This window comes from Carassius gibelio, chromosome B15 (genome assembly GCF_023724105.1).
Source record: "Carassius gibelio isolate Cgi1373 ecotype wild population from Czech Republic chromosome B15, carGib1.2-hapl.c, whole genome shotgun sequence".
In the NCBI taxonomy this organism is placed as follows: Eukaryota; Metazoa; Chordata; class Actinopteri; order Cypriniformes; family Cyprinidae; genus Carassius; species Carassius gibelio.
Window position 1 is genome coordinate 17,442,196 of NC_068410.1, and position 16,144 is coordinate 17,458,339.

The 16,144-nt window shown below is 50.4% G+C and overlaps 36 non-coding genes across 36 annotated transcripts; all 36 read right to left on the minus strand.

Moving 5' to 3' along the window:
* Window positions 1-385: 385 nt before the first annotated feature.
* trnat-cgu (transfer RNA threonine (anticodon CGU)) lies at window positions 386-459 on the minus strand. The gene has a single exon. It is a non-coding gene; the product is annotated as a tRNA-Thr (tRNA).
* Window positions 460-945: 486 nt separating this feature from the next.
* Window positions 946-1,019, minus strand: trnat-agu (transfer RNA threonine (anticodon AGU)). The gene has a single exon. It is a non-coding gene; the product is annotated as a tRNA-Thr (tRNA).
* A 114-nt stretch (window positions 1,020-1,133) lies between these two features.
* trnar-ucu (transfer RNA arginine (anticodon UCU)) lies at window positions 1,134-1,223 on the minus strand. The gene is given in 2 exon segments: window positions 1,134-1,169; window positions 1,187-1,223. It is a non-coding gene; the product is annotated as a tRNA-Arg (tRNA).
* Window positions 1,224-1,402: 179 nt separating this feature from the next.
* trnat-ugu (transfer RNA threonine (anticodon UGU)) lies at window positions 1,403-1,476 on the minus strand. The gene has a single exon. It is a non-coding gene; the product is annotated as a tRNA-Thr (tRNA).
* A 506-nt stretch (window positions 1,477-1,982) lies between these two features.
* Window positions 1,983-2,056, minus strand: trnat-cgu (transfer RNA threonine (anticodon CGU)). The gene has a single exon. It is a non-coding gene; the product is annotated as a tRNA-Thr (tRNA).
* Window positions 2,057-2,542: 486 nt separating this feature from the next.
* Window positions 2,543-2,616, minus strand: trnat-agu (transfer RNA threonine (anticodon AGU)). Its single transcript has one exon. It is a non-coding gene; the product is annotated as a tRNA-Thr (tRNA).
* Window positions 2,617-2,730: 114 nt separating this feature from the next.
* Window positions 2,731-2,820, minus strand: trnar-ucu (transfer RNA arginine (anticodon UCU)). Its single transcript is given in 2 exon segments — window positions 2,731-2,766; window positions 2,784-2,820. It is a non-coding gene; the product is annotated as a tRNA-Arg (tRNA).
* A 702-nt stretch (window positions 2,821-3,522) lies between these two features.
* Window positions 3,523-3,596, minus strand: trnat-cgu (transfer RNA threonine (anticodon CGU)). The gene has a single exon. It is a non-coding gene; the product is annotated as a tRNA-Thr (tRNA).
* Window positions 3,597-4,082: 486 nt separating this feature from the next.
* trnat-agu (transfer RNA threonine (anticodon AGU)) lies at window positions 4,083-4,156 on the minus strand. Its single transcript has one exon. It is a non-coding gene; the product is annotated as a tRNA-Thr (tRNA).
* A 114-nt stretch (window positions 4,157-4,270) lies between these two features.
* On the minus strand, window positions 4,271-4,360 carry trnar-ucu (transfer RNA arginine (anticodon UCU)). Its single transcript is given in 2 exon segments — window positions 4,271-4,306; window positions 4,324-4,360. It is a non-coding gene; the product is annotated as a tRNA-Arg (tRNA).
* Window positions 4,361-4,539: 179 nt separating this feature from the next.
* trnat-agu (transfer RNA threonine (anticodon AGU)) lies at window positions 4,540-4,613 on the minus strand. Its single transcript has one exon. It is a non-coding gene; the product is annotated as a tRNA-Thr (tRNA).
* A 114-nt stretch (window positions 4,614-4,727) lies between these two features.
* Window positions 4,728-4,817, minus strand: trnar-ucu (transfer RNA arginine (anticodon UCU)). Its single transcript is given in 2 exon segments — window positions 4,728-4,763; window positions 4,781-4,817. It is a non-coding gene; the product is annotated as a tRNA-Arg (tRNA).
* A 179-nt stretch (window positions 4,818-4,996) lies between these two features.
* trnat-ugu (transfer RNA threonine (anticodon UGU)) lies at window positions 4,997-5,070 on the minus strand. The gene has a single exon. It is a non-coding gene; the product is annotated as a tRNA-Thr (tRNA).
* Window positions 5,071-5,576: 506 nt separating this feature from the next.
* On the minus strand, window positions 5,577-5,650 carry trnat-cgu (transfer RNA threonine (anticodon CGU)). Its single transcript has one exon. It is a non-coding gene; the product is annotated as a tRNA-Thr (tRNA).
* Window positions 5,651-6,136: 486 nt separating this feature from the next.
* trnat-agu (transfer RNA threonine (anticodon AGU)) lies at window positions 6,137-6,210 on the minus strand. The gene has a single exon. It is a non-coding gene; the product is annotated as a tRNA-Thr (tRNA).
* A 114-nt stretch (window positions 6,211-6,324) lies between these two features.
* Window positions 6,325-6,414, minus strand: trnar-ucu (transfer RNA arginine (anticodon UCU)). Its single transcript is given in 2 exon segments — window positions 6,325-6,360; window positions 6,378-6,414. It is a non-coding gene; the product is annotated as a tRNA-Arg (tRNA).
* Window positions 6,415-7,116: 702 nt separating this feature from the next.
* trnat-cgu (transfer RNA threonine (anticodon CGU)) lies at window positions 7,117-7,190 on the minus strand. The gene has a single exon. It is a non-coding gene; the product is annotated as a tRNA-Thr (tRNA).
* Window positions 7,191-7,676: 486 nt separating this feature from the next.
* On the minus strand, window positions 7,677-7,750 carry trnat-agu (transfer RNA threonine (anticodon AGU)). The gene has a single exon. It is a non-coding gene; the product is annotated as a tRNA-Thr (tRNA).
* A 114-nt stretch (window positions 7,751-7,864) lies between these two features.
* trnar-ucu (transfer RNA arginine (anticodon UCU)) lies at window positions 7,865-7,954 on the minus strand. The gene is given in 2 exon segments: window positions 7,865-7,900; window positions 7,918-7,954. It is a non-coding gene; the product is annotated as a tRNA-Arg (tRNA).
* A 696-nt stretch (window positions 7,955-8,650) lies between these two features.
* On the minus strand, window positions 8,651-8,724 carry trnat-cgu (transfer RNA threonine (anticodon CGU)). The gene has a single exon. It is a non-coding gene; the product is annotated as a tRNA-Thr (tRNA).
* A 486-nt stretch (window positions 8,725-9,210) lies between these two features.
* Window positions 9,211-9,284, minus strand: trnat-agu (transfer RNA threonine (anticodon AGU)). Its single transcript has one exon. It is a non-coding gene; the product is annotated as a tRNA-Thr (tRNA).
* A 114-nt stretch (window positions 9,285-9,398) lies between these two features.
* Window positions 9,399-9,488, minus strand: trnar-ucu (transfer RNA arginine (anticodon UCU)). The gene is given in 2 exon segments: window positions 9,399-9,434; window positions 9,452-9,488. It is a non-coding gene; the product is annotated as a tRNA-Arg (tRNA).
* Window positions 9,489-10,189: 701 nt separating this feature from the next.
* Window positions 10,190-10,263, minus strand: trnat-cgu (transfer RNA threonine (anticodon CGU)). Its single transcript has one exon. It is a non-coding gene; the product is annotated as a tRNA-Thr (tRNA).
* Window positions 10,264-10,749: 486 nt separating this feature from the next.
* trnat-agu (transfer RNA threonine (anticodon AGU)) lies at window positions 10,750-10,823 on the minus strand. Its single transcript has one exon. It is a non-coding gene; the product is annotated as a tRNA-Thr (tRNA).
* Window positions 10,824-11,309: 486 nt separating this feature from the next.
* trnat-agu (transfer RNA threonine (anticodon AGU)) lies at window positions 11,310-11,383 on the minus strand. The gene has a single exon. It is a non-coding gene; the product is annotated as a tRNA-Thr (tRNA).
* A 506-nt stretch (window positions 11,384-11,889) lies between these two features.
* trnat-cgu (transfer RNA threonine (anticodon CGU)) lies at window positions 11,890-11,963 on the minus strand. Its single transcript has one exon. It is a non-coding gene; the product is annotated as a tRNA-Thr (tRNA).
* Window positions 11,964-12,449: 486 nt separating this feature from the next.
* trnat-agu (transfer RNA threonine (anticodon AGU)) lies at window positions 12,450-12,523 on the minus strand. Its single transcript has one exon. It is a non-coding gene; the product is annotated as a tRNA-Thr (tRNA).
* Window positions 12,524-12,638: 115 nt separating this feature from the next.
* trnar-ucu (transfer RNA arginine (anticodon UCU)) lies at window positions 12,639-12,728 on the minus strand. Its single transcript is given in 2 exon segments — window positions 12,639-12,674; window positions 12,692-12,728. It is a non-coding gene; the product is annotated as a tRNA-Arg (tRNA).
* A 179-nt stretch (window positions 12,729-12,907) lies between these two features.
* On the minus strand, window positions 12,908-12,981 carry trnat-ugu (transfer RNA threonine (anticodon UGU)). Its single transcript has one exon. It is a non-coding gene; the product is annotated as a tRNA-Thr (tRNA).
* Window positions 12,982-13,487: 506 nt separating this feature from the next.
* Window positions 13,488-13,561, minus strand: trnat-cgu (transfer RNA threonine (anticodon CGU)). The gene has a single exon. It is a non-coding gene; the product is annotated as a tRNA-Thr (tRNA).
* A 486-nt stretch (window positions 13,562-14,047) lies between these two features.
* trnat-agu (transfer RNA threonine (anticodon AGU)) lies at window positions 14,048-14,121 on the minus strand. Its single transcript has one exon. It is a non-coding gene; the product is annotated as a tRNA-Thr (tRNA).
* A 114-nt stretch (window positions 14,122-14,235) lies between these two features.
* On the minus strand, window positions 14,236-14,325 carry trnar-ucu (transfer RNA arginine (anticodon UCU)). The gene is given in 2 exon segments: window positions 14,236-14,271; window positions 14,289-14,325. It is a non-coding gene; the product is annotated as a tRNA-Arg (tRNA).
* Window positions 14,326-14,504: 179 nt separating this feature from the next.
* On the minus strand, window positions 14,505-14,578 carry trnat-ugu (transfer RNA threonine (anticodon UGU)). Its single transcript has one exon. It is a non-coding gene; the product is annotated as a tRNA-Thr (tRNA).
* Window positions 14,579-15,084: 506 nt separating this feature from the next.
* Window positions 15,085-15,158, minus strand: trnat-cgu (transfer RNA threonine (anticodon CGU)). The gene has a single exon. It is a non-coding gene; the product is annotated as a tRNA-Thr (tRNA).
* A 484-nt stretch (window positions 15,159-15,642) lies between these two features.
* trnat-agu (transfer RNA threonine (anticodon AGU)) lies at window positions 15,643-15,716 on the minus strand. Its single transcript has one exon. It is a non-coding gene; the product is annotated as a tRNA-Thr (tRNA).
* A 114-nt stretch (window positions 15,717-15,830) lies between these two features.
* trnar-ucu (transfer RNA arginine (anticodon UCU)) lies at window positions 15,831-15,920 on the minus strand. The gene is given in 2 exon segments: window positions 15,831-15,866; window positions 15,884-15,920. It is a non-coding gene; the product is annotated as a tRNA-Arg (tRNA).
* Window positions 15,921-16,144: the final 224 nt, after the last annotated feature.

Here is a 16,144-nt window from a genome sequence, read left to right on the forward strand (position 1 = left end):
CAACCCAAGGTGGTGTTTGATAACCAGCAAAGACAGTGCTGAGATTTGAATTCAGTATGTCCTATTTACTACACAAGCTTTAACCAACTAAGCCACGGCGCCAACCTGCACACACTCTCTCAGGGAGGGGCACTTAGAGGATTAAAGCATCCAGATAAGAGGCCAACGGCCAGGCTCTGCACAGCAATGGCCTCATCTGGCCGTCTAGAAGTCCAGTTTGCTATCTATTGTACCACAGAGCCTGTCAGCAAGTGTTGACCTGTTCAAAAGAGCGTCAGCATTATCAGGATCTGGTTTGGAAATGCAATCGCCTGCTGCCTTTGCTATCCCTGTTTGCAGTCCGATCTCAGAAAAGCACATGCTTGAGGCACACAGGGGACGCTAAAGGCACCGCTGGGATTTGAACCCAGGATCTCCTGTTTACGAGACAGACGCTTTAACCAACTAAGCCACGGCGCCAAGCAGAGCCCTACAGCTCTGGGAGGGTGAGTAAGTTGATCAAAACATCCAGCGGTGAGGACAAAGGTCCACGTGCTGGTCAGCTTATGAGATTTTTCACAACTTTCTGTTGCCAGAGGGCATAAGCGTGCAATTTAATGATAAACGAAAGGCAAGAAGTCACCAATCTGTTTTGACTCAAACCCACAAACTTTAAATGGCCTCACACCGGAGACTAATAGCCCAATGCGCTACACTCTGCGCCACGTGCAGCAGCTCCTTCCAGGCTTGCAGCAGTCCTAAACCAAGGATCACCTGTTTGCAAGGCAAGCTCTTTGACCAGCTGAGCCATGCTGCATCGCTGAGATGACTCTGGCCAGTATTGTTCGGCAGCATCTGAGGGGTGGTTCGCAAATTAAATTGCATGCTGCTCTGGCACTCCTCTGCACCCCCTTTTTTACGGAGAGCAAAACCTCACAGCCCAAGGCGTCACTTGATCACCAGCAAAGGCACCGCTGGGATTCGAACCCAGGATCTCCTGTTTACTAGACAGGCGCTTTAACCAACTAAGCCACTGCGCCAACTTGCATGTACCTGCCAAGAAAGTGAGATTTAGAGTTTTATAAGTCCGGAGGGGTGGCCAGAGAGCATATGTGTTTGTTGGCCAAGCGCCATTAACAGAAAGCCAAAAGCAACGACTCTGGTGGGACTCGAACCCACAACCTTTGAATGGCCTCATCTGGCAGTCTAGAAGTCCAATGCGCTATCCATTGCGCCACAGAGCCACGTGTGGAGTTTTTTTTTCCTGGCTGTTCCAGTGCGTTGAATTGAGTTCAGGTATTTGGGGAGCGGGAAGGACAAGATATGTGGGCCTCTCTGCAATTGGTATGTGGTTGGAAAAGCGGAGTATCTGTAAGGGCTTCCTTTCCCAGAAAGAACCCACAGAGCAGAGCCACCTGTTAAAAGGCACCGCTGGGAATCGAACCCAGGATCTCCTGTTTACAAGACAAGCGCTTTGACCAGCTAAGCCACGGCGCCCTGCTGCGTTGTTGACTTGGGTCAGAATTGTTCGGCAGCAGCTGAGGGGTGGTTGGCAAATGAAATCGCATGTTGCTCTGACGCTCCTCTGTACCGCATGATTGCGCAAAGCAAAACCATACAACCCAAGGTGGTGTTTGATAACCAGCAAAGACAGTGCTGAGATTTGAATTCAGTATGTCCTATTTACTACACAAGCTTTAACCAACTAAGCCACGGCGCCAACCTGCACACACTCTCTCAGGGAGGGGCACTTAGAGGATTAAAGCATCCAGATAAGAGGCCAACGGCCAGGCTCTGCACAGCAATGGCCTCATCTGGCCGTCTAGAAGTCCAGTTTGCTATCTATTGTACCACAGAGCCTGTCAGCAAGTGTTGACCTGTTCAAAAGAGCGTCAGCATTATCAGGATCTGGTTTGGAAATGCAATCGCCTGCTGCCTTTGCTATCCCTGTTTGCAGTCCGATCTCAGAAAAGCACATGCTTGAGGCACACAGGGGACGCTAAAGGCACCGCTGGGATTTGAACCCAGGATCTCCTGTTTACGAGACAGACGCTTTAACCAACTAAGCCACGGCGCCAAGCAGAGCCCTACAGCTCTGGGAGGGTGAGTAAGTTGATCAAAACATCCAGCGGTGAGGACAAAGGTCCACGTGCTGGTCAGCTTATGAGATTTTTCACAACTTTCTGTTGCCAGAGGGCATAAGCGTGCAATTTAATGATAAACGAAAGGCAAGAAGTCACCAATCTGTTTTGACTCAAACCCACAAACTTTAAATGGCCTCACACCGGAGACTAATAGCCCAATGCGCTACACTCTGCGCCACGTGCAGCAGCTCCTTCCAGGCTTGCAGCAGTCCTAAACCAAGGATCACCTGTTTGCAAGGCAAGCTCTTTGACCAGCTGAGCCATGCTGCATCGCTGAGATGACTCTGGCCAGTATTGTTCGGCAGCATCTGAGGGGTGGTTCGCAAATTAAATTGCATGCTGCTCTGGCACTCCTCTGCACCCCCTTTTTTACGGAGAGCAAAACCTCACAGCCCAAGGCGTCACTTGATCACCAGCAAAGGCAACGCTGGGATTCGAACCCAGGATCTCCTGTTTACTAGACAGGCGCTTTAACCAACTAAGCCACGGCGCCAACTTGCATGTACCTGCCAAGAAAGTGAGATTTAGAGTTTTATAAGTCCGGAGGGGTGGCCAGAGAGCATATGTGTTTGTTGGCCAAGCGCCATTAACAGAAAGCCAAAAGCAACGACTCTGGTGGGACTCGAACCCACAACCTTTGAATGGCCTCATCTGGCAGTCTAGAAGTCCAATGCGCTATCCATTGAGCCACAGAGCCACGTGTGGAGTTTTTTTTTCCTGGCTGTTCCAGTGCGTTGAATTGAGTTCAGGTATTTGGGGAGCGGGAAGGACAAGATATGTGGGCCTCTCTGCAATTGGTATGTGGTTGGAAAAGCGGAGTATCTGTAAGGGCTTCCTTTCCCAGAAAGAACCCACAGAGCAGAGCCACCTGTTAAAAGGCACCGCTGGGAATCCTGCTGCGTTGTTGACTTGGGTCAGAATTGTTCGGCAGCAGCTGAGGGGTGGTTGGCAAATGAAATCGCATGTTGCTCTGACGCTCCTCTGTACCGCATGATTGCGCAAAGCAAAACCATACAACCCAAGGTGGTGTTTGATAACCAGCAAAGACAGTGCTGAGATTTGAATTCAGTATGTCCTATTTACTACACAAGCTTTAACCAACTAAGCCACGGCGCCAACCTGCACACACTCTCTCAGGGAGGGGCACTTAGAGGATTAAAGCATCCAGATAAGAGGCCAACGGCCAGGCTCTGCACAGCAATGGCCTCATCTGGCCGTCTAGAAGTCCAGTTTGCTATCTATTGTACCACAGAGCCTGTCAGCAAGTGTTGACCTGTTCAAAAGAGCGTCAGCATTATCAGGATCTGGTTTGGAAATGCAATCGCCTGCTGCCTTTGCTATCCCTGTTTGCAGTCCGATCTCAGAAAAGCACATGCTTGAGGCACACAGGGGACGCTAAAGGCACCGCTGGGATTTGAACCCAGGATCTCCTGTTTACGAGACAGACGCTTTAACCAACTAAGCCACGGCGCCAAGCAGAGCCCTACAGCTCTGGGAGGGTGAGTAAGTTGATCAAAACATCCAGCGGTGAGGACAAAGGTCCACGTGCTGGTCAGCTTATGAGATTTTTCACAACTTTCTGTTGCCAGAGGGCATAAGCGTGCAATTTAATGATAAACGAAAGGCAAGAAGTCACCAATCTGTTTTGACTCAAACCCACAAACTTTAAATGGCCTCACACCGGAGACTAATAGCCCAATGCGCTACACTCTGCGCCACGTGCAGCAGCTCCTTCCAGGCTTGCAGCAGTCCTAAACCAAGGATCACCTGTTTGCAAGGCAAGCTCTTTGACCAGCTGAGCCATGCTGCATCGCTGAGATGACTCTGGCCAGTATTGTTCGGCAGCATCTGAGGGGTGGTTCGCAAATTAAATTGCATGCTGCTCTGGCACTCCTCTGCACCCCCTTTTTTACGGAGAGCAAAACCTCACAGCCCAAGGCGTCACTTGATCACCAGCAAAGGCACCGCTGGGATTCGAACCCAGGATCTCCTGTTTACTAGACAGGCGCTTTAACCAACTAAGCCACTGCGCCAACTTGCATGTACCTGCCAAGAAAGTGAGATTTAGAGTTTTATAAGTCCGGAGGGGTGGCCAGAGAGCATATGTGTTTGTTGGCCAAGCGCCATTAACAGAAAGCCAAAAGCAACGACTCTGGTGGGACTCGAACCCACAACCTTTGAATGGCCTCATCTGGCAGTCTAGAAGTCCAATGCGCTATCCATTGCGCCACAGAGCCACGTGTGGAGTTTTTTTTTCCTGGCTGTTCCAGTGCGTTGAATTGAGTTCAGGTATTTGGGGAGCGGGAAGGACAAGATATGTGGGCCTCTCTGCAATTGGTATGTGGTTGGAAAAGCGGAGTATCTGTAAGGGCTTCCTTTCCCAGAAAGAACCCACAGAGCAGAGCCACCTGTTAAAAGGCACCGCTGGGAATCGAACCCAGGATCTCCTGTTTACTAGACAGGCGCTTTAACCAACTAAGCCACGGCGCCAACTTGCATGTACCTGCCAAGAAAGTGAGATTTAGAGTTTTATAAGTCCGGAGGGGTGGCCAGAGAGCATATGTGTTTGTTGGCCAAGCGCCATTAACAAAAAGCCAAAAGCAACGACTCTGGTGGGACTCGAACCCACAACCTTTGAATGGCCTCATCTGGCAGTCTAGAAGTCCAATGCGCTATCCATTGCGCCACAGAGCCACGTGTGGAGTTTTTTTTTCCTGGCTGTTCCAGTGCGTTGAATTGAGTTCAGGTATTTGGGGAGCGGGAAGGACAAGATATGTGGGCCTCTCTGCAATTGGTATGTGGTTGGAAAAGCGGAGCATCTGTAAGGGCTTCCTTTCCCAGAAAGAACCCACAGAGCAGAGCCACCTGTTAAAAGGCACCGCTGGGAATCGAACCCAGGATCTCCTGTTTACAAGACAAGCGCTTTGACCAGCTAAGCCACGGCGCCCTGCTGCGTTGTTGACTTGGGTCAGAATTGTTCGGCAGCAGCTGAGGGGTGGTTGGCAAATGAAATCGCATGTTGCTCTGACGCTCCTCTGTACTTCATGATTGCGCAAAGCAAAACCATACAACCCAAGGTGGTGTTTGATAACCAGCAAAGACAGTGCTGAGATTTGAATTCAGTATGTCCTATTTACTACACAAGCTTTAACCAACTAAGCCACGGCGCCAACCTGCACACACTCTCTCAGGGAGGGGCACTTAGAGGATTAAAGCATCCAGATAAGAGGCCAACGGCCAGGCTCTGCACAGCAATGGCCTCATCTGGCCGTCTAGAAGTCCAGTTTGCTATCTATTGTACCACAGAGCCTGTCAGCAAGTGTTGACCTGTTCAAAAGAGCGTCAGCATTATCAGGATCTGGTTTGGAAATGCAATCGCCTGCTGCCTTTGCTATCCCTGTTTGCAGTCCGATCTCAGAAAAGCACATGCTTGAGGCACACAGGGGACGCTAAAGGCACCGCTGGGATTTGAACCCAGGATCTCCTGTTTACGAGACAGACGCTTTAACCAACTAAGCCACGGCGCCAAGCAGAGCCCTACAGCTCTGGGAGGGTGAGTAAGTTGATCAAAACATCCAGCGGTGAGGACAAAGGTCCACGTGCTGGTCAGCTTATGAGATTTTTCACAACTTTCTGTTGCCAGAGGGCATAAGCGTGCAATTTAATGATAAACGAAAGGCAAGAAGTCACCAATCTGTTTTGACTCAAACCCACAAACTTTAAATGGCCTCACACCGGAGACTAATAGCCCAATGCGCTACACTCTGCGCCACGTGCAGCAGCTCCTTCCAGGCTTGCAGCAGTCCTAAACCAAGGATCACCTGTTTGCAAGGCAAGCTCTTTGACCAGCTGAGCCATGCTGCATCGCTGAGATGACTCTGGCCAGTATTGTTCGGCAGCATCTGAGGGGTGGTTCGCAAATTAAATTGCATGCTGCTCTGGCACTCCTCTGCACCCCCTTTTTTACGGAGAGCAAAACCTCACAGCCCAAGGCGTCACTTGATCACCAGCAAAGGCACCGCTGGGATTCGAACCCAGGATCTCCTGTTTACTAGACAGGCGCTTTAACCAACTAAGCCACGGCGCCAACTTGCATGTACCTGCCAAGAAAGTGAGATTTAGAGTTTTATAAGTCCGGAGGGGTGGCCAGAGAGCATATGTGTTTGTTGGCCAAGCGCCATTAACAGAAAGCCAAAAGCAACGACTCTGGTGGGACTCGAACCCACAACCTTTGAATGGCCTCATCTGGCAGTCTAGAAGTCCAATGCGCTATCCATTGAGCCACAGAGCCACGTGTGGAGTTTTTTTTTCCTGGCTGTTCCAGTGCGTTGAATTGAGTTCAGGTATTTGGGGAGCGGGAAGGACAAGATATGTGGGCCTCTCTGCAATTGGTATGTGGTTGGAAAAGCGGAGTATCTGTAAGGGCTTCCTTTCCCAGAAAGAACCCACAGAGCAGAGCCACCTGTTAAAAGGCACCGCTGGGAATCCTGCTGCGTTGTTGACTTGGGTCAGAATTGTTCGGCAGCAGCTGAGGGGTGGTTGGCAAATGAAATCGCATGTTGCTCTGACGCTCCTCTGTACCGCATGATTGCGCAAAGCAAAACCATACAACCCAAGGTGGTGTTTGATAACCAGCAAAGACAGTGCTGAGATTTGAATTCAGTATGTCCTATTTACTACACAAGCTTTAACCAACTAAGCCACGGCGCCAACCTGCACACACTCTCTCAGGGAGGGGCACTTAGAGGATTAAAGCATCCAGATAAGAGGCCAACGGCCAGGCTCTGCACAGCAATGGCCTCATCTGGCCGTCTAGAAGTCCAGTTTGCTATCTATTGTACCACAGAGCCTGTCAGCAAGTGTTGACCTGTTCAAAAGAGCGTCAGCATTATCAGGATCTGGTTTGGAAATGCAATCGCCTGCTGCCTTTGCTATCCCTGTTTGCAGTCCGATCTCAGAAAAGCACATGCTTGAGGCACACAGGGGACGCTAAAGGCACCGCTGGGATTTGAACCCAGGATCTCCTGTTTACGAGACAGACGCTTTAACCAACTAAGCCACGGCGCCAAGCAGAGCCCTACAGCTCTGGGAGGGTGAGTAAGTTGATCAAAACATCCAGCGGTGAGGACAAAGGTCCACGTGCTGGTCAGCTTATGAGATTTTTCACAACTTTCTGTTGCCAGAGGGCATAAGCGTGCAATTTAATGATAAACGAAAGGCAAGAAGTCACCAATCTGTTTTGACTCAAACCCACAAACTTTAAATGGCCTCACACCGGAGACTAATAGCCCAATGCGCTACACTCTGCGCCACGTGCAGCAGCTCCTTCCAGGCTTGCAGCAGTCCTAAACCAAGGATCACCTGTTTGCAAGGCAAGCTCTTTGACCAGCTGAGCCATGCTGCATCGCTGAGATGACTCTGGCCAGTATTGTTCGGCAGCATCTGAGGGGTGGTTCGCAAATTAAATTGCATGCTGCTCTGGCACTCCTCTGCACCCCCTTTTTTACGGAGAGCAAAACCTCACAGCCCAAGGCGTCACTTGATCACCAGCAAAGGCACCGCTGGGATTCGAACCCAGGATCTCCTGTTTACTAGACAGGCGCTTTAACCAACTAAGCCACGGCGCCAACTTGCATGTACCTGCCAAGAAAGTGAGATTTAGAGTTTTATAAGTCCGGAGGGGTGGCCAGAGAGCATATGTGTTTGTTGGCCAAGCGCCATTAACAGAAAGCCAAAAGCAACGACTCTGGTGGGACTCGAACCCACAACCTTTGAATGGCCTCATCTGGCAGTCTAGAAGTCCAATGCGCTATCCATTGAGCCACAGAGCCACGTGTGGAGTTTTTTTTTCCTGGCTGTTCCAGTGCGTTGAATTGAGTTCAGGTATTTGGGGAGCGGGAAGGACAAGATATGTGGGCCTCTCTGCAATTGGTATGTGGTTGGAAAAGCGGAGTATCTGTAAGGGCTTCCTTTCCCAGAAAGAACCCACAGAGCAGAGCCACCTGTTAAAAGGCACCGCTGGGAATCCTGCTGCGTTGTTGACTTGGGTCAGAATTGTTCGGCAGCAGCTGAGGGGTGGTTGGCAAATGAAATCGCATGTTGCTCTGACGCTCCTCTGTACCGCATGATTGCGCAAAGCAAAACCATACAACCCAAGGTGGTGTTTGATAACCAGCAAAGACAGTGCTGAGATTTGAATTCAGTATGTCCTATTTACTACACAAGCTTTAACCAACTAAGCCACGGCGCCAACCTGCACACACTCTCTCAGGGAGGGGCATTTAGAGGATTAAAGCATCCAGATAAGAGGCCAACGGCCAGGCTCTGCACAGCAATGGCCTCATCTGGCCGTCTAGAAGTCCAGTTTGCTATCTATTGTACCACAGAGCCTGTCAGCAAGTGTTGACCTGTTCAAAAGAGCGTCAGCATTATCAGGATCTGGTTTGGAATCGCCTGCTGCCTTTGCTATCCCTGTTTGCAGTCCGATCTCAGAAAAGCACATGCTTGAGGCACACAGGGGACGCTAAAGGCACCGCTGGGATTTGAACCCAGGATCTCCTGTTTACGAGACAGACGCTTTAACCAACTAAGCCACGGCGCCAAGCAGAGCCCTACAGCTCTGGGAGGGTGAGTAAGTTGATCAAAACATCCAGCGGTGAGGACAAAGGTCCACATGCTGGTCAGCTTATGAGATTTTTCACAACTTTCTGTTGCCAGAGGGCATAAGCGTGCAATTTAATGATAAACGAAAGGCAAGAAGTCACCAATCTGTTTTGACTCAAACCCACAAACTTTAAATGGCCTCACACCGGAGACTAATAGCCCAATGCGCTACACTCTGCGCCACGTGCAGCAGCTCCTTCCAGGCTTGCAGCAGTCCTAAACCAAGGATCACCTGTTTGCAAGGCAAGCTCTTTGACCAGCTGAGCCATGCTGCATCGCTGAGATGACTCTGGCCAGTATTGTTCGGCAGCATCTGAGGGGTGGTTCACAAATTAAATTGCATGCTGCTCTGGCACTCCTCTGCACCCCCTTTTTTACGGAGAGCAAAACCTCACAGCCCAAGGCGTCACTTGATCACCAGCAAAGGCACCGCTGGGATTCGAACCCAGGATCTCCTGTTTACTAGACAGGCGCTTTAACCAACTAAGCCACGGCGCCAACTTGCATGTACCTGCCAAGAAAGTGAGATTTAGAGTTTTATAAGTCCGGAGGGGTGGCCAGAGAGCGTATGTGTTTGTTGGCCAAGCGCCATTAACAGAAAGCCAAAAGCAACGACTCTGGTGGGACTCGAACCCACAACCTTTGAATGGCCTCATCTGGCAGTCTAGAAGTCCAATGCGCTATCCATTGCGCCACAGAGCCACGTGTGGAGTTTTTTTTCCTGGCTGTTCCAGTGCGTTGAATTGAGTTCAGGTATTTGGGGAGCGGGAAGGACAAGATATGTGGGCCTCTCTGCAATTGGTATGTGGTTGGAAAAGCGGAGTATCTGTAAGGGCTTCCTTTCCCAGAAAGAACCCACAGAGCAGAGCCACCTGTTAAAAGGCACCGCTGGGAATCCTGCTGCGTTGTTGACTTGGGTCAGAATTGTTCGGCAGCAGCTGAGGGGTGGTTGGCAAATGAAATCGCATGTTGCTCTGACGCTCCTCTGTACCGCATGATTGCGCAAAGCAAAACCATACAACCCAAGGTGGTGTTTGATAACCAGCAAAGACAGTGCTGAGATTTGAATTCAGTATGTCCTATTTACTACACAAGCTTTAACCAACTAAGCCACGGCGCCAACCTGCACAAACTCTCTCAGGGAGGGGCACTTAGAGGATTAAAGCATCCAGATAAGAGGCCAACGGCCAGGCTCTGCACAGCAATGGCCTCATCTGGCCGTCTAGAAGTCCAGTTTGCTATCTATTGTACCACAGAGCCTGTCAGCAGGTGTTGACCTGTTCAAAAGAGCGTCAGCATTATCAGGATCTGGTTTGGAAATGCAATCGCCTGCTGCCTTTGCTATCCCTGTTTGCAGTCCGATCTCAGAAAAGCACATGCTTGAGGCACACAGGGGACGCTAAAGGCACCGCTGGGATTTGAACCCAGGATCTCCTGTTTACGAGACAGACGCTTTAACCAACTAAGCCACGGCGCCAAGCAGAGCCCTACAGCTCTGGGAGGGTGAGTAAGTTGATCAAAACATCCAGCGGTGAGGACAAAGGTCCACGTGCTGGTCAGCTTATGAGATTTTTCACAACTTTCTGTTGCCAGAGGGCATAAGCGTGCAATTTAATGATAAACGAAAGGCAAGAAGTCACCAATCTGTTTTGACTCAAACCCACAAACTTTAAATGGCCTCACACCGGAGACTAATAGCCCAATGCGCTACACTCTGCGCCACGTGCAGCAGCTCCTTCCAGGCTTGCAGCAGTCCTAAACCAAGGATCACCTGTTTGCAAGGCAAGCTCTTTGACCAGCTGAGCCATGCTGCATCGCTGAGATGACTCTGGCCAGTATTGTTCGGCAGCATCTGAGGGGTGGTTCGCAAATTAAATTGCATGCTGCTCTGGCACTCCTCTGCACCCCCTTTTTTACGGAGAGCAAAACCTCACAGCCCAAGGCGTCACTTGATCACCAGCAAAGGCACCGCTGGGATTCGAACCCAGGATCTCCTGTTTACTAGACAGACGCTTTAACCAACTAAGCCACGGCGCCAAGCAGAGCCCTACAGCTCTGGGAGGGTGAGTAAGTTGATCAAAACATCCAGCGGTGAGGACAAAGGTCCACGTGCTGGTCAGCTTATGAGATTTTTCACAACTTTCTGTTGCCAGAGGGCATAAGCGTGCAATTTAATGATAAACGAAAGGCAAGAAGTCACCAATCTGTTTTGACTCAAACCCACAAACTTTAAATGGCCTCACACCGGAGACTAATAGCCCAATGCGCTACACTCTGCGCCACGTGCAGCAGCTCCTTCCAGGCTTGCAGCAGTCCTAAACCAAGGATCACCTGTTTGCAAGGCAAGCTCTTTGACCAGCTGAGCCATGCTGCATCGCTGAGATGACTCTGGCCAGTATTGTTCGGCAGCATCTGAGGGGTGGTTCGCAAATTAAATTGCATGCTGCTCTGGCACTCCTCTGCAACCCCTTTTTTACGGAGAGCAAAACCTCACAGCCCAAGGCGTCACTTGATCACCAGCAAAGGCACCGCTGGGATTCGAACCCAGGATCTCCTGTTTACTAGACAGGCGCTTTAACCAGCTAAGCCACGGCGCCCTGCTGCGTTGTTGACTTGGGTCAGAATTGTTCGGCAGCAGCTGAGGGGTGGTTGGCAAATGAAATCGCATGTTGCTCTGACGCTCCTCTGTACCGCATGATTGCGCAAAGCAAAACCATACAACCCAAGGTGGTGTTTGATAACCAGCAAAGACAGTGATGAGATTTGAATTCAGTATGTCCTATTTACTACACAAGCTTTAACCAACTAAGCCACGGCACCAACCTGCACACACTCTCTCAGGGAGGGGCACTTAGAGGATTAAAGCATCCAGATAAGAGGCCAACGGCCAGTCTCTGCACAGCAATGGCCTCATCTGGCCGTCTAGAAGTCCAGTTTGCTATCTATTGTACCACAGAGCCTGTCAGCAAGTGTTGACCTGTTCAAAAGAGCGTCAGCATTATCAGGATCTGGTTTGGAAATGCAATCGCCTGCTGCCTTTGCTATCCCTGTTTGCAGTCCGATCTCAGAAAAGCACATGCTTGAGGCACACAGGGGACGCTAAAGGCACCGCTGGGATTTGAACCCAGGATCTCCTGTTTACGAGACAGACGCTTTAACCAACTAAGCCACGGCGCCAAGCAGAGCCCTACAGCTCTGGGAGGGTGAGTAAGTTGATCAAAACATCCAGCGGTGAGGACAAAGGTCCACGTGCTGGTCAGCTTATGAGATTTTTCACAACTTTCTGTTGCCAGAGGGCATAAGCGTGCAATTTAATGATAAACGAAAGGCAAGAAGTCACCAATCTGTTTTGACTCAAACCCACAAACTTTAAATGGCCTCACACCGGAGACTAATAGCCCAATGCGCTACACTCTGCGCCACGTGCAGCAGCTCCTTCCAGGCTTGCAGCAGTCCTAAACCAAGGATCACCTGTTTGCAAGGCAAGCTCTTTGACCAGCTGAGCCATGCTGCATCGCTGAGATGACTCTGGCCAGTATTGTTCGGTAGCATCTGAGGGGTGGTTCGCAAATTAAATTGCATGCTGCTCTGGCACTCCTCTGCACCCCCTTTTTTACGGAGAGCAAAACCTCACAGCCCAAGGCGTCACTTGATCACCAGCAAAGGCACCGCTGGGATTCGAACCCAGGATCTCCTGTTTACTAGACAGGCGTTTTAACCAACTAAGCCACGGCGCCAACTTGCATGTACCTGCCAAGAAAGTGAGATTTAGAGTTTTATAAGTCCGGAGGGGCAGGCCAGAGAGCATATGTGTTTGTTGGCCAAGCGCCATTAACAGAAAGCCAAAAGCAACGACTCTGGTGGGACTCGAACCCACAACCTTTGAATGGCCTCATCTGGCAGTCTAGAAGTCCAATGCGCTATCCATTGCGCCACAGAGCCACGTGTGGAGTTTTTTTTTCCTGGCTGTTCCAGTGCGTTGAATTGAGTTCAGGTATTTGGGGAGCGGGAAGGACAAGATATGTGGGCCTCTCTGCAATTGGTATGTGGTTGGAAAAGCGGAGTATCTGTAAGGGCTTCCTTTCCCAGAAAGAACCCACAGAGCAGAGCCACCTGTTAAAAGGCACCGCTGGGAATCGAACCCAGGATCTCCTGTTTACAAGACAAGCGCTTTGACCAGCTAAGCCACGGCGCCCTGCTGCGTTGTTGACTTGGGTCAGAATTGTTCGGCAGCAGCTGAGGGGTGGTTGGCAAATGAAATCGCATGTTGCTCTGACGCTCCTCTGTACCGCATGATTGCGCAAAGCAAAACCATACAACCCAAGGTGGTGTTTGATAACCAGCAAAGACAGTGCTGAGATTTGAATTCAGTATGTCCTATTTACTACACAAGCTTTAACCAACTAAGCCACGGCGCCAACCTGCACACACTCTCTCAGGGAGGGGCACTTAGAGGATTAAAGCATCCAGATAAGAGGCCAACGGCCAGGCTCTGCACAGCAATGGCCTCATCTGGCCGTCTAGAAGTCCAGTTTGCTATCTATTGTACCACAGAGCCTGTCAGCAAGTGTTGACCTGTTCAAAAGAGCGTCAGCATTATCAGGATCTGGTTTGGAAATGCAATCGCCTGCTGCCTTTGCTATCCCTGTTTGCAGTCCGATCTCAGAAAAGCACATGCTTGAGGCACACAGGGGACGCTAAAGGCACCGCTGGGATTTGAACCCAGGATCTCCTGTTTACGAGACAGACGCTTTAACCAACTAAGCCACGGCGCCAAGCAGAGCCCTACAGCTCTGGGAGGGTGAGTAAGTTGATCAAAACATCCAGCGGTGAGGACAAAGGTCCACGTGCTGGTCAGCTTATGAGATTTTTCACAACTTTCTGTTGCCAGAGGGCATAAGCGTGCAATTTAATGATAAACGAAAGGCAAGAAGTCACCAATCTGTTTTGACTCAAACCCACAAACTTTAAATGGCCTCACACCGGAGACTAATAGCCCAATGCGCTACACTCTGCGCCACGTGCAGCAGCTCCTTCCAGGCTTGCAGCAGTCCTAAACCAAGGATCACCTGTTTGCAAGGCAAGCTCTTTGACCAGCTGAGCCATGCTGCATCGCTGAGATGACTCTGGCCAGTATTGTTCGGCAGCATCTGAGGGGTGTTTCGCAAATTAAATTGCATGCTGCTCTGGCACTCCTCTGTACCCCCTTTTTTACGGAGAGCAAAACCTCACAGCCCAAGGCGTCACTTGATCACCAGCAAAGGCACCGCTGGGATTCGAACCCAGGATCTCCTGTTTACTAGACAGGCGCTTTAACCAACTAAGCCACGGCGCCAACTTGCATGTACCTGCCAAGAAAGTGAGATTTAGAGTTTTATAAGTCCGGAGGGGTGGCCAGAGAGCATATGTGTTTGTTGGCCAAGCGCCATTAACAGAAAGCCAAAAGCAACGACTCTGGTGGGACTCGAACCCACAACCTTTGAATGGCCTCATCTGGCAGTCTAGAAGTCCAATGCGCTATCCATTGCGCCACAGAGCCACGTGTGGAGTTTTTTTTTCCTGGCTGTTCCAGTGCGTTGAATTGAGTTCAGGTATTTGGGGAGAGGGAAGGACAAGATATGTGGGCCTCTCTGCAATTGGTATGTGGTTGGAAAAGCGGAGTATCTGTAAGGGCTTCCTTTCCCAGAAAGAACCCACAGAGCAGAGCCACCTGTTAAAAGGCACCGCTGGGAATCGAACCCAGGATCTCCTGTTTACAAGACAAGCGCTTTGACCAGCTAAGCCACGGCGCCCTGCTGCGTTGTTGACTTGGGTCAGAATTGTTCGGCAGCAGCTGAGGGGTGGTTGGCAAATGAAATCGCATGTTGCTCTGACGCTCCTCTGTACCGCATGATTGCGCAAAGCAAAACCATACAACCCAAGGTGGTGTTTGATAACCAGCAAAGACAGTGCTGAGATTTGAATTCAGTATGTCCTATTTACTACACAAGCTTTAACCAACTAAGCCACGGCGCCAACCTGCACACACTCTCTCAGGGAGGGGCACTTAGAGGATTAAAGCATCCAGATAAGAGGCCAACGGCCAGGCTCTGCACAGCAATGGCCTCATCTGGCCGTCTAGAAGTCCAGTTTGCTATCTATTGTACCACAGAGCCTGTCAGCAAGTGTTGACCTGTTCAAAAGAGCGTCAGCATTATCAGGATCTGGTTTGGAAATGCAATCGCCTGCTGCCTTTGCTATCCCTGTTTGCAGTCCGATCTCAGAAAAGCACATGCTTGAGGCACACAGGGGACGCTAAAGGCACCGCTGGGATTTGAACCCAGGATCTCCTGTTTACGAGACAGACGCTTTAACCAACTAAGCCACGGCGCCAAGCAGAGCCCTACAGCTCTGGGAGGGTGAGTAAGTTGATCAAAACATCCAGCGGTGAGGACAAAGGTCCACGTGCTGGTCAGCTTATGAGATTTTTCACAACTTTCTGTTGCCAGAGGGCATAAGCGTGCAATTTAATGATAAATGAAAGGCAAGAAGTCACCAATCTGTTTTGACTCAAACCCACAAACTTTAAATGGCCTCACACCGGAGACTAATAGCCCAATGCGCTACACTCTGCGCCACGTGCAGCAGCTCCTTCCAGGCTTGCAGCAGTCCTAAACCAAGGATCACCTGTTTGCAAGGCAAGCTCTTTGACCAGCTGAGCCATGCTGCATCGCTGAGATGACTCTGGCCAGTATTGTTCGGCAGCATCTGAGGGGTGGTTCGCAAATTAAATTGCATGCTGCTCTGGCACTCCTCTGCACCCCCTTTTTTACGGAGCAAAACCTCACAGCCCAAGGCGTCACTTGATCACCAGCAAAGGCACCGCTGGGATTCGAACCCAGGATCTCCTGTTTACTAGACAGGCGCTTTAACCAACTAAGCCACGGCACCAACTTGCATGTACCTGCCAAGAAAGTGAGATTTAGAGTTTTATAAGTCCGGAGGGGTGGCCAGAGAGCATATGTGTTTGTTGGCCAAGCGCCATTAACAGAAAGCCAAAAGCAACGACTCTGGTGGGACTCGAACCCACAACCTTTGAATGGCCTCATCTGGCAGTCTAGAAGTCCAATGCGCTATCCATTGCGCCACAGAGCCACGTGTGGAGTTTTTTTTTCCTGGCTGTTCCAGTGCGTTGAATTGAGTTCAGGTATTTGGGGAGCGGGAAGGACAAGATATGTGGGCCTCTCTGCAATTGGTATGTGGTTGGAAAAGCGGAGTATCTGTAAGGGCTTCCTTTCCCAGAAAGAACCCACAGAGCAGAGCCACCTGTTAAAAGGCACCGCTGGGAATCCTGCTGCGTTGTTGACTTGGGTCAGAAT